Source organism: Gymnoscopelus microlampas, assembly GCF_963454915.1.
Source record: "Gymnoscopelus microlampas genome assembly, chromosome: 9".
Taxonomy (NCBI): domain Eukaryota; kingdom Metazoa; phylum Chordata; class Actinopteri; order Myctophiformes; family Myctophidae; genus Gymnoscopelus; species Gymnoscopelus microlampas.
The window spans coordinates 45,941,450-45,950,099 of NC_139946.1; the positions used below are offsets into that span (position 1 = coordinate 45,941,450).

Genomic DNA, 8,650 nt, shown 5'->3' on the forward strand with positions numbered 1-8,650 from the left:
GAATAGAGCTGTGTGTGATTCAAATATCAAATATCAGATATCAGTCGACCGTATCAAATGCAGCACTCAGATCTACTGGTAATAATAAGACTGGAATTCTGCCAGTGTCTGTGTTTACGTGGATGTCACTGAAGACCTTAGCCAGAGCAGCCTCAATGCTGCTGTGTGTGTGTGGAGTAGACGAAATCCTAACCGGTCCGGAAGATATCAAAAACCACAACACAGGCTATGGGAGAACACAGTGCTGCTGTGTGTGTGATTCAGAATATCTTTAAGTCTTCTTGTATCAGAGGAGCGGTGTCTCTGCTGCTCTCAACACGATGGGGTCAGCACACGGTCGTCTGTGTGCTGACTCTCACCACAGCTCCTTCCTTTTAATCCTTCTAATCTCTCATCTTAGATACCGTGGATTAGGTTTCAGATGCCAGACGGAGAAACTGATAGTATTGTTCTGGGATGAAACTGGATGAGTTCAGTACGACAACACGGGCAACGGCATCGACCGACCATGTCTGCAATCTTTTTAATTGATTGTTTTAAGCACTTAAACCCTATATGTACACTTTAGTTGTCCGCTCCTTTTATCCCTCTACACACCAATAAAGGCGGCTTTCCATATGCATGGCCTCACCCCACACCACACCACACCGACCACTTGTGCTTCGGTTTCCACTACAATGAAGTGGGTAGAGTGGTGTGTAAGTGGTACTAAACTGGTGCCTAAAAAGTACCCAGTCCTGGGTAGGTCTGAGCTAGGCCAAGCTGGGCCACGTGCACAGGTGATTTGCATTTGTATACAGGACAGTTGGCCACTCACCTACATTCCATTGTTAGGCAAAAATTTACATTACAAATGAGTGTGAATGACCGGAGTCTGCTACTCATACCTGTGGATTTGAGCAGGGGTACTTTTGTGTAATGGAAACAGTAGATATTTTGATGCGGTGTGGTGTGGTGTAGTGTGGTGTGGTGTGGTGTGGTGCTTAAGCTGCAATCGAAAGGGGGCTTAAGGGTTCCCACATTTGTCAGGCCGTGACCCCCCAAAATAATCATGTTTGAACTGGGGACCCCACACCCTGACAAGCACTTGGAATTGCAGTAGGAGTTGAGGCATTCCATTTAGTAGGTTCCACAGATACATATTGTGAAAATATTTCTTAGGTAATATTTGGCCAATGTTTGACAATTTGTCATAGTATAGTTTGTTGGTTGTTGACATATGGTCTCATTATTAGTTTATTTAAGGTCTTAAAAGTCCTTAAAGGTAGGATAAGTGATATTTTTGGGTTAAAACCTAAAGTATTATGTTAAAAGGTTAAAGCACTATATTCTGATAGTAATCATTGCTATGTTTGTTCAGTAACAGGAGTCTCCATGTCTCTCCAGCTCTTTAATAAACAGGAAATACATATTCCGGTAGGTGTCAAAATCTCAGCCAATCAGGAGAAAGTACCCATTTTTAAGCTTCATTTTTATAGTGTTCCAGTTCCAATTTTGCCTGCTCATTTCTTAGTGTCATCACTTCCAATTTCACTTGTTTAATCTGTATCCTGATTGAGTTCTCCATCCTGATTGGATACAATTGGAAATGAAACTGAAACGAAAATGCATTTTCTGTTTTATAAAGAGGTGGAGAGACATGGAGACTCCTTTTACTTAACAAACACTCTATAGCAATGAGTACTATCAGAATATAGAGCTATTTAACACTTATTTTAACCAAAGAAAATCACTTACCCTGTTTACTGTGGAGTGAGAAAACAATGTTGCACATTAAGTTCATCATCTGTGGACCCACCAAATTCATTTGGTGACCCCCCACCCCCCCGCCCTGGGGATCCCGACCCCCAGTCTGGGAACCATCGCTCTACACCACCTACACCACCAAATCACTTGCTAAATGTCCACCACAGGACAATTACAATTCACATTTGAGGCATTTATCAGATGCTCTTATCCAGAGCGACTAAGGATAAGGATAATTCCTTTTAACAGGTCGTTCATGAAAGTCCTTGTGGTCTTGTTTCCAATGAGAACCTGTGAGCAATTAGGGGTTAAGAGTCTTGCTCAGGGACAAATTTCATTTCATCGACACATATGCTGGCCTGGCCTGGAAGCGAACCTGGGGCAACCAGGGCCTCTGGCTCCCTAGGCAGGCTCACTTACTTACTTACAAGTGCGAGATCTGAATAAGCAGAGGAAGCATGAACTCTAGTCAACAATCAAGGTAAATAGTCACATAAAGAGTGCAGAGAGAACAGTGTAGTGCATACATGGGCAACTGGCAGCCTGGGGGGGCCACATGCGGCCCCCACCTTCACTTAATGCGGCCAGCAGGTTAATATCGGAATACTAATATATTATTGATTTCAGCTGTTACAATGGCAAACAAGACCCGCTTTAATTACTTCAGTCTATATTAGTAGCTTAATAACTAGTATTAAAATTCTATTGTCGTTTTTTATGTCCAATGCATTTGTATTTAGGTTCATAAAGTTTACATAATGTATAACTAAATGCATTTGAAATTAAATACAAATTTTGGATTTCATTTTTTGGATCTGGATTTCAATTCAAAAATAGCAAAAATAGCCGATCTACAAGCTCAAGCTTTTTGGATCTGGATTTCAATTCAAAAATAGCAAAAATAGCCGATCTACAAGCTCAAAACGCGTCGCTCTGCGACGCGTTTTGAGCTTGTAGATCGGCTATTTTTGTGTGACATTGTGTGGCCTGACAGTATATGGAATGTGTCCCTCTGGAGTGAGTGTGTAAATATAGTGGCCCTCTCCATCATCAAAGTTGCATCACCCCTGGTGTAGTGCCTCAAAGACACTAGGATACCAGGTAAACAATGAAGCTACTCTAGCATCTGTTCCAACATGCTATAATCTAAATCACATTCTTAACATTTGTGGTCGAGAAATAACTAATCTTAGTAACAAAAAAAACGTGAGCACGAGTGACCAAGATATATATCTGCACAGTAAACTAGCATCTGTCGAAAAAAGGTGACAAGAAGGGTGACAAAAATAGGGACGCTAAGTTTCAAGTGGTTAAGGCTTATTTTATACTTTGTCGTACGATGGTGTTGCAAACATAGCCCAGTAGTATTTTACCAGTCTACATCACTGGTTCTCAAAGTGGGGTCCTTGAGAGGGTCCCATGCAGCAAAACGTAATGTGTTACTCAATATAGCATAAAAATCAGTTTAGCCACTTTTAACCCTGTATACATCAGCCATTTGAAAAAGGCTGATCTACAAGCTCACAACGCGTCATGATGTGAAGCGTTGTTATTTTAGCGTAGCTATTTTTTCTTAAATCTATTTTCAGGCCGGCCTTCAAACCTAGTCCTATGTTGCACTGATAAGATGCCAATGGTCACCAAAGTTTGCCTATTTGAAGTGTTAAACACTGCTGTAACAGTGCTGCCGAGCAGCGATGCACTTGCGGCACCCAGGTCCACTGTCATACCTGTGTGCGACCTTGTGTTTGGGAGGTAGGGGTCTACGACCACGAGTGAACAGATCCACTTCAGGAAGTGCTCATTTTTGATGAAATTGGAAGTCTGTGGGACCACCCACCAATTTTGAAGCATTTAGCGTACAGGGATCTGCTATTTTTGAATAGCCAAAGAAATCTAAAATGACACAGATGCGTTCCCAGTCTTAATGGGTTAACCCATTAAGACCTGGAACTGTGTCATTTTTAGATTTGAGCTAAAAAGCATTATTTTACACTTTGGGCTATTCAAAAATAGCAGATCTACAAGCTCATAGCGCGGCACCGAGTGCCGCGCTACGAGCTTGTAGATCTGCTATTTTTGAAAAATCGTGAAAATGTGTGCAAATCTTTACATATATATATTTTTAAAGCAAACATTTTTAACTCAAATCGTTGCTTCTGGGGGTCCCTGGAACAAAATATTTTGATGGGGTCGGCGGCCAAATACATATCATTTTGGGGGTCCTTGACATGAAAAAGATTGAGCACCACTGATATAGAAACATACGTTTTTCAGAAAACTGTTGAGATTTAGGAGACATGTAGAATCGGCTTCAGGTCTCAATGGGTTAATATAGGATAGGATATTCTTTTTAAAAACACAAATCTTGTATGTGGGTCCCCGGCTAAAAATATTTTCATATGGGGGTCCGCGGCCAAATCCATTAATTTGGGGGTCCTTCGTCCTACATATGAATAATGTCTGAGAAGCACTGGTCTCTACATGCATGCAGTAACATCTGGGCTGTTCTACCAGGACCAGATGTTAGAGATGGTAGAACTCTCTCTGGACCTGATGATGTGAGCAGGGATTATCAGAGATCTCAGTGGATCCTGCTGCATGCTGTGTGTGTGTGTGTGTGTGTGTGTGTGTGTGTGTGTGTGTGTGTGTGTGTGTGTGTGTGTGTGTGTGTGTGTGTGTGTGTGTGTGTGTGTGTGTGTGTGTGTGTGTGTGTGTGTGTGTGTGTGTGTGTGTCTATCAACAGAATGTATGTTGTGTGCAAGGGGTGGAAAAAGTACTCAATTGTTTACTTATGTAAAAGTATCAATACTGCAATGTAGAAATACTAAAAATGTACTTGAGTAAAAGTACAAAAGCATTGGCATCAAAATGTACTTAATGTACCAAAAGTAAAAGTACTCATTATGCATTATGTCCCATTTCAAGTTTTCAAATGTATAAATATCTTTCGAAAATAGCAGATCTACAAGCTCTTAATGCGTCGCATCGTGACGCATTGTGAGCTTGTAGATCGTCTATTTTCAAATGGCTGAAATGTATACAGAGCTGACGTGGTTAATGTATGTTTTGTAATAATAATCCAAATCTACAAAGTAACTAGTAACTAAAGGTTTTCAAATAAATGTAGTGGAGTAAAAGTACAATATTTGGATCCGAGATGTAGTGGAGTAGAAGTATGGTAAATTGGAAATACTCAAGTAAAGTACAAATACCTCAAAAGTGTACTTAAGTACAGTACTTAAGTAAACGTACTTAGTTACTTTCCACCACTGAACCGAATGTATGCTGTGTATGTGTGTGTCCCTATCAACATAATGTATGTTGTGTGTGTGTATGTGTGTGTGTGTGTGTGTGTGTGTGTGTGTGTGTGTGTGTGTGTGTGTGTGTGTGTGTGTGTGTGTGTGTGTGTGTGTGTGTGTGTGTGTGTCCCTATCAACATAATGTACTGTATGTTGTGTGTGTATGTGTGTGTCCCTATCAACAGAATGACTCATGCGTGGTAATGGACTGAATCCACGGATTCCATGTTTTGAAAACACGGCATCCTTCAGAAACACTCAGGCAGCAGCAGACCTGGGCCTAATTACAGCCTGACACCAGGGTGTGTAATCACCAAAAACCTGGACAAAAAAACTACATCTTCAAACTGACTTCTTCTCTGATTACATTATGAAGTCAACAACCAAAACTGACAAAAAAAACAATAAATGAATACGGTATGAAACAGCTAAATAAATGGTAAGCTGGGGATAGTACCTGGAATAGTGGGCGCCTGAGAACTTTGGGCAGCTTTTTTTTATGTTATTGTTATCTATATCTATTTTATATGTTATTGTATAAATGGGGGGCAAATGCATATAATATATATTTCTTAAATGACATTAAAAGGGATAGTTCACCCAAAAAAATACATTTTTTCTATCGATTACATTAGTCACCCCCTTGAATTCATGCATATTTTTATGTTTTTGTCGCATTCCTAAGCTAATAATTTGATGACCAGCGGACCGGTAGGCAGCGGTTCCGGTAGGAGATACAAAGGAGACTCTTTGTGTCTCCTACCGGAACCGCTGCCGGTCATCAAATTATTGGCTTAGAAATGCGACAAAAACATAAAAATATCCATGAATTCAAGTCTCCATGGGGCGACTAATCGATAAAAAAAAAGCAATTTTGGGGGTGAACTATCCCTTTAATGCCTAATAGTTCTACGATTGGTACAAACCTGTGGATAGGGTATATTTAGGTCTCATAATGATGTACCGTGCCATGTTCAAATCATGTATACTATATATTATTTAACCACTTAAACCCCAGCATCCTTATTGTAGGGAAGACTTTCGCAGGAAAATAGCAGATCGACAAGTTCACAACTTGTCGATCTGCTATTTTCAGCTAAAGCTTTCCCCACAATAACAGAAAACAGAAAAGAGGTTCCGGAGTACCTCAGGCCTTAAAGTGGTTAACCGTTAAGACCATTTTCCAGAGCTTACATTTAGGCTTGTCACAATTATTACATAAACGTCTCATCGCAATTATTTGGGATAAATCGCAATTATTTGGGATAAATCGCAATTATTTTTGCATAAATCGTCTCCATGTTGAAAAATGTTCACACATTTTCAAATATTAAAAAAGCAGAAATAGCTGATCTACAAGCTTACAACGCACCACTTCATGACGCGTTGTAAGCTTGTAGATCAGCTATTTCTGCTATTTTACATGTATAAAATTATTAAATATGTCAATAATTTCTTTGTATATTTAAGTTATTTGACATATCTGCCCTGTGCAATTTTTGATTACGAAGCCTAAAAACAGAAATGTAATTTGTATTCATGCGCTCCAATGTTCAATGCCAAACACACAATAAAATCATTGATCGCAATTATTTTGAGTGTCAATTAATCATCAACTTAAATTTGTAATGGTGACAGTGACCCCCCCACACACACACGCACGCACACACACACGCACGCACGCACGCACGCACGCACGCACGCACGCACGCACGCACGCACACACACACACACACACACACACACACACACACACACACACACACACACACACACACACACACACACACACACACACACACCCACCCAAGAGAGAAAAAAACCTAAACAAAACAACAACAACAACATAAACAGCTGTCACTGTTAACAGGTACTGTAGTGTGTGTGTGTGTGTGTGTGTGTGTGTGTGTGTGTGTGTGTGTGTGTGTGTGTGTGTGTGTGTGTGTGTGTGTGTGTGTGTGTGTGTGTGTGTGTGTGTGTGTGTGTGATACAGGACTGTCTTCTCCTATAACAATAGTCCACTTAAGCTCACACAGAAAGAAAAAAGAAAACAACAACAACAACACGCACGTTCATCATGTCAGTTACATGATCAGAGAGAATGGGGTGAAAACAATAAACTCCAACAAGTCGCCAATAATAATAATAAATCCATCCATCCATCCACCCAACATTAAACATAAACAATCAGACAGACAAGCTTCACAGGTCATTAAACTATACTTGTGTGTGTGACAGGCAGGCAGGCAGGCAGACAGACAGACAGACAGACAGACAGACAGGCAAGCAGACAGACAGACACACACAGAGACAGTAAGACAGAATAAACATAAAACAGCTTTTTGGTGGAGCTGCCTCTCTGACTGGTCCAGAGAAAGGGGCGTCAAACAACAAAAAAACAGAACATGTTTAAGGAAAACAAACCCACAACAACAGCCACTATAACGAACATATGACGCAGAAAAACATGCATAAATATGAGAATATAAGAAGCGACTAGAAAGGTAAACTCACTGTGTGTTGTTCTAGGCATGTTGAGCCTGGACTCCTACATCCACCCACCCTGTGCAGCAGCGCTGTGCACATTGCAGTAACAGTGGATACACTGTAGCAGCATAGCAGTGGATACACTGTAGCACATACACACACACACATACACACGCGCGCGCACACACACACACAGAGACACACTCACACACTCACACATACACACTGTAAGTGGATACAGTGTGGCTCTATAGTTGACAAGCCGCCGCAACGCTCAACGCCAAGCAACAGTTCCTGAGCGACAGCCGCGACGGACCAATGACAAAACGCCTGCTGCACTGCCAGACCCGCCTTCTTTCTTTATTTGAGCCAATGAGAAAGGCTGAAGAGAGAGAGAGAGAGAGAGAGAGAGAGAAGGACGCACCGGTGCTTTGTTTCGCCGTACGGCGGTGTAGCGCAGCCGAAAACAGACGGTTTTTGCATGTAGATCGGCTATTTTCGGAGGGTGTTTCGCATCAGTACTGGTGATAGAGTGAACTTTTTTTAAATATATATTTTTCAATTAAATAACACTTTTCAAAACATATGCTACTATTTATTATTTTATTTTATTTTATTTTATTTTATTTTATTTTATTTTATTTTATTTTATTTTATTTTATTTTATTTTATTTTATTTTATTTTATTTTAGTGTGTAAATGACTGATCTCCAAACTCCAAACTTCCTCCAAAATGAAGCATTGTGTTTGTGATTGTGATTGTGCACTGACATCTAGTGGTTGATTTGTGCTCTACTTAATGAACTTCTGAAGGGCCTCTTCATGAAGGCCTGTCTTTCACACTGCTGACATAATCATTATTAGATTTTCATGTGTTCTATACTTTTTGAATTATTTAACTTTTACTTTTTTTTAAATAATTCATAATGGAAGTCAAAAGGGCTTACATGCCATGTGCCCATGTAAGTAGGCCTACATGAGCACATATGTTTAATATATGATTACCAGTGGTAAGTTTTTTAATAATTCTAGTGGAGTAAAAGTACAATATTTGCCTCTGAGATGTTTAGTGTTGTGGAAGTAAAAGTATTGAAAAATGGAAATACTCCAGTAAA

The 8,650-nt window shown here is 40.2% G+C and overlaps 1 protein-coding gene across 4 annotated transcripts in view; it reads right to left on the bottom strand.

The window, feature by feature from the left end:
* The window catches only part of LOC311052040 (cyclin-dependent kinase-like 5), a 102,885-nt gene extending 95,099 nt beyond the window's left edge, over nucleotides 1–7,786 (bottom strand). For all 4 annotated transcript variants that reach the window (XM_084066825.1, XM_084066824.1, XM_084066823.1 and 1 more), the window contains exon 1: nucleotides 7,563–7,786. The gene's annotated coding sequence lies outside the window, so the exon portion shown is untranslated. The remainder of the gene's footprint in view (nucleotides 1–7,562) is intronic.
* Between the last annotated feature and the right edge of the window lie 864 nt (nucleotides 7,787–8,650).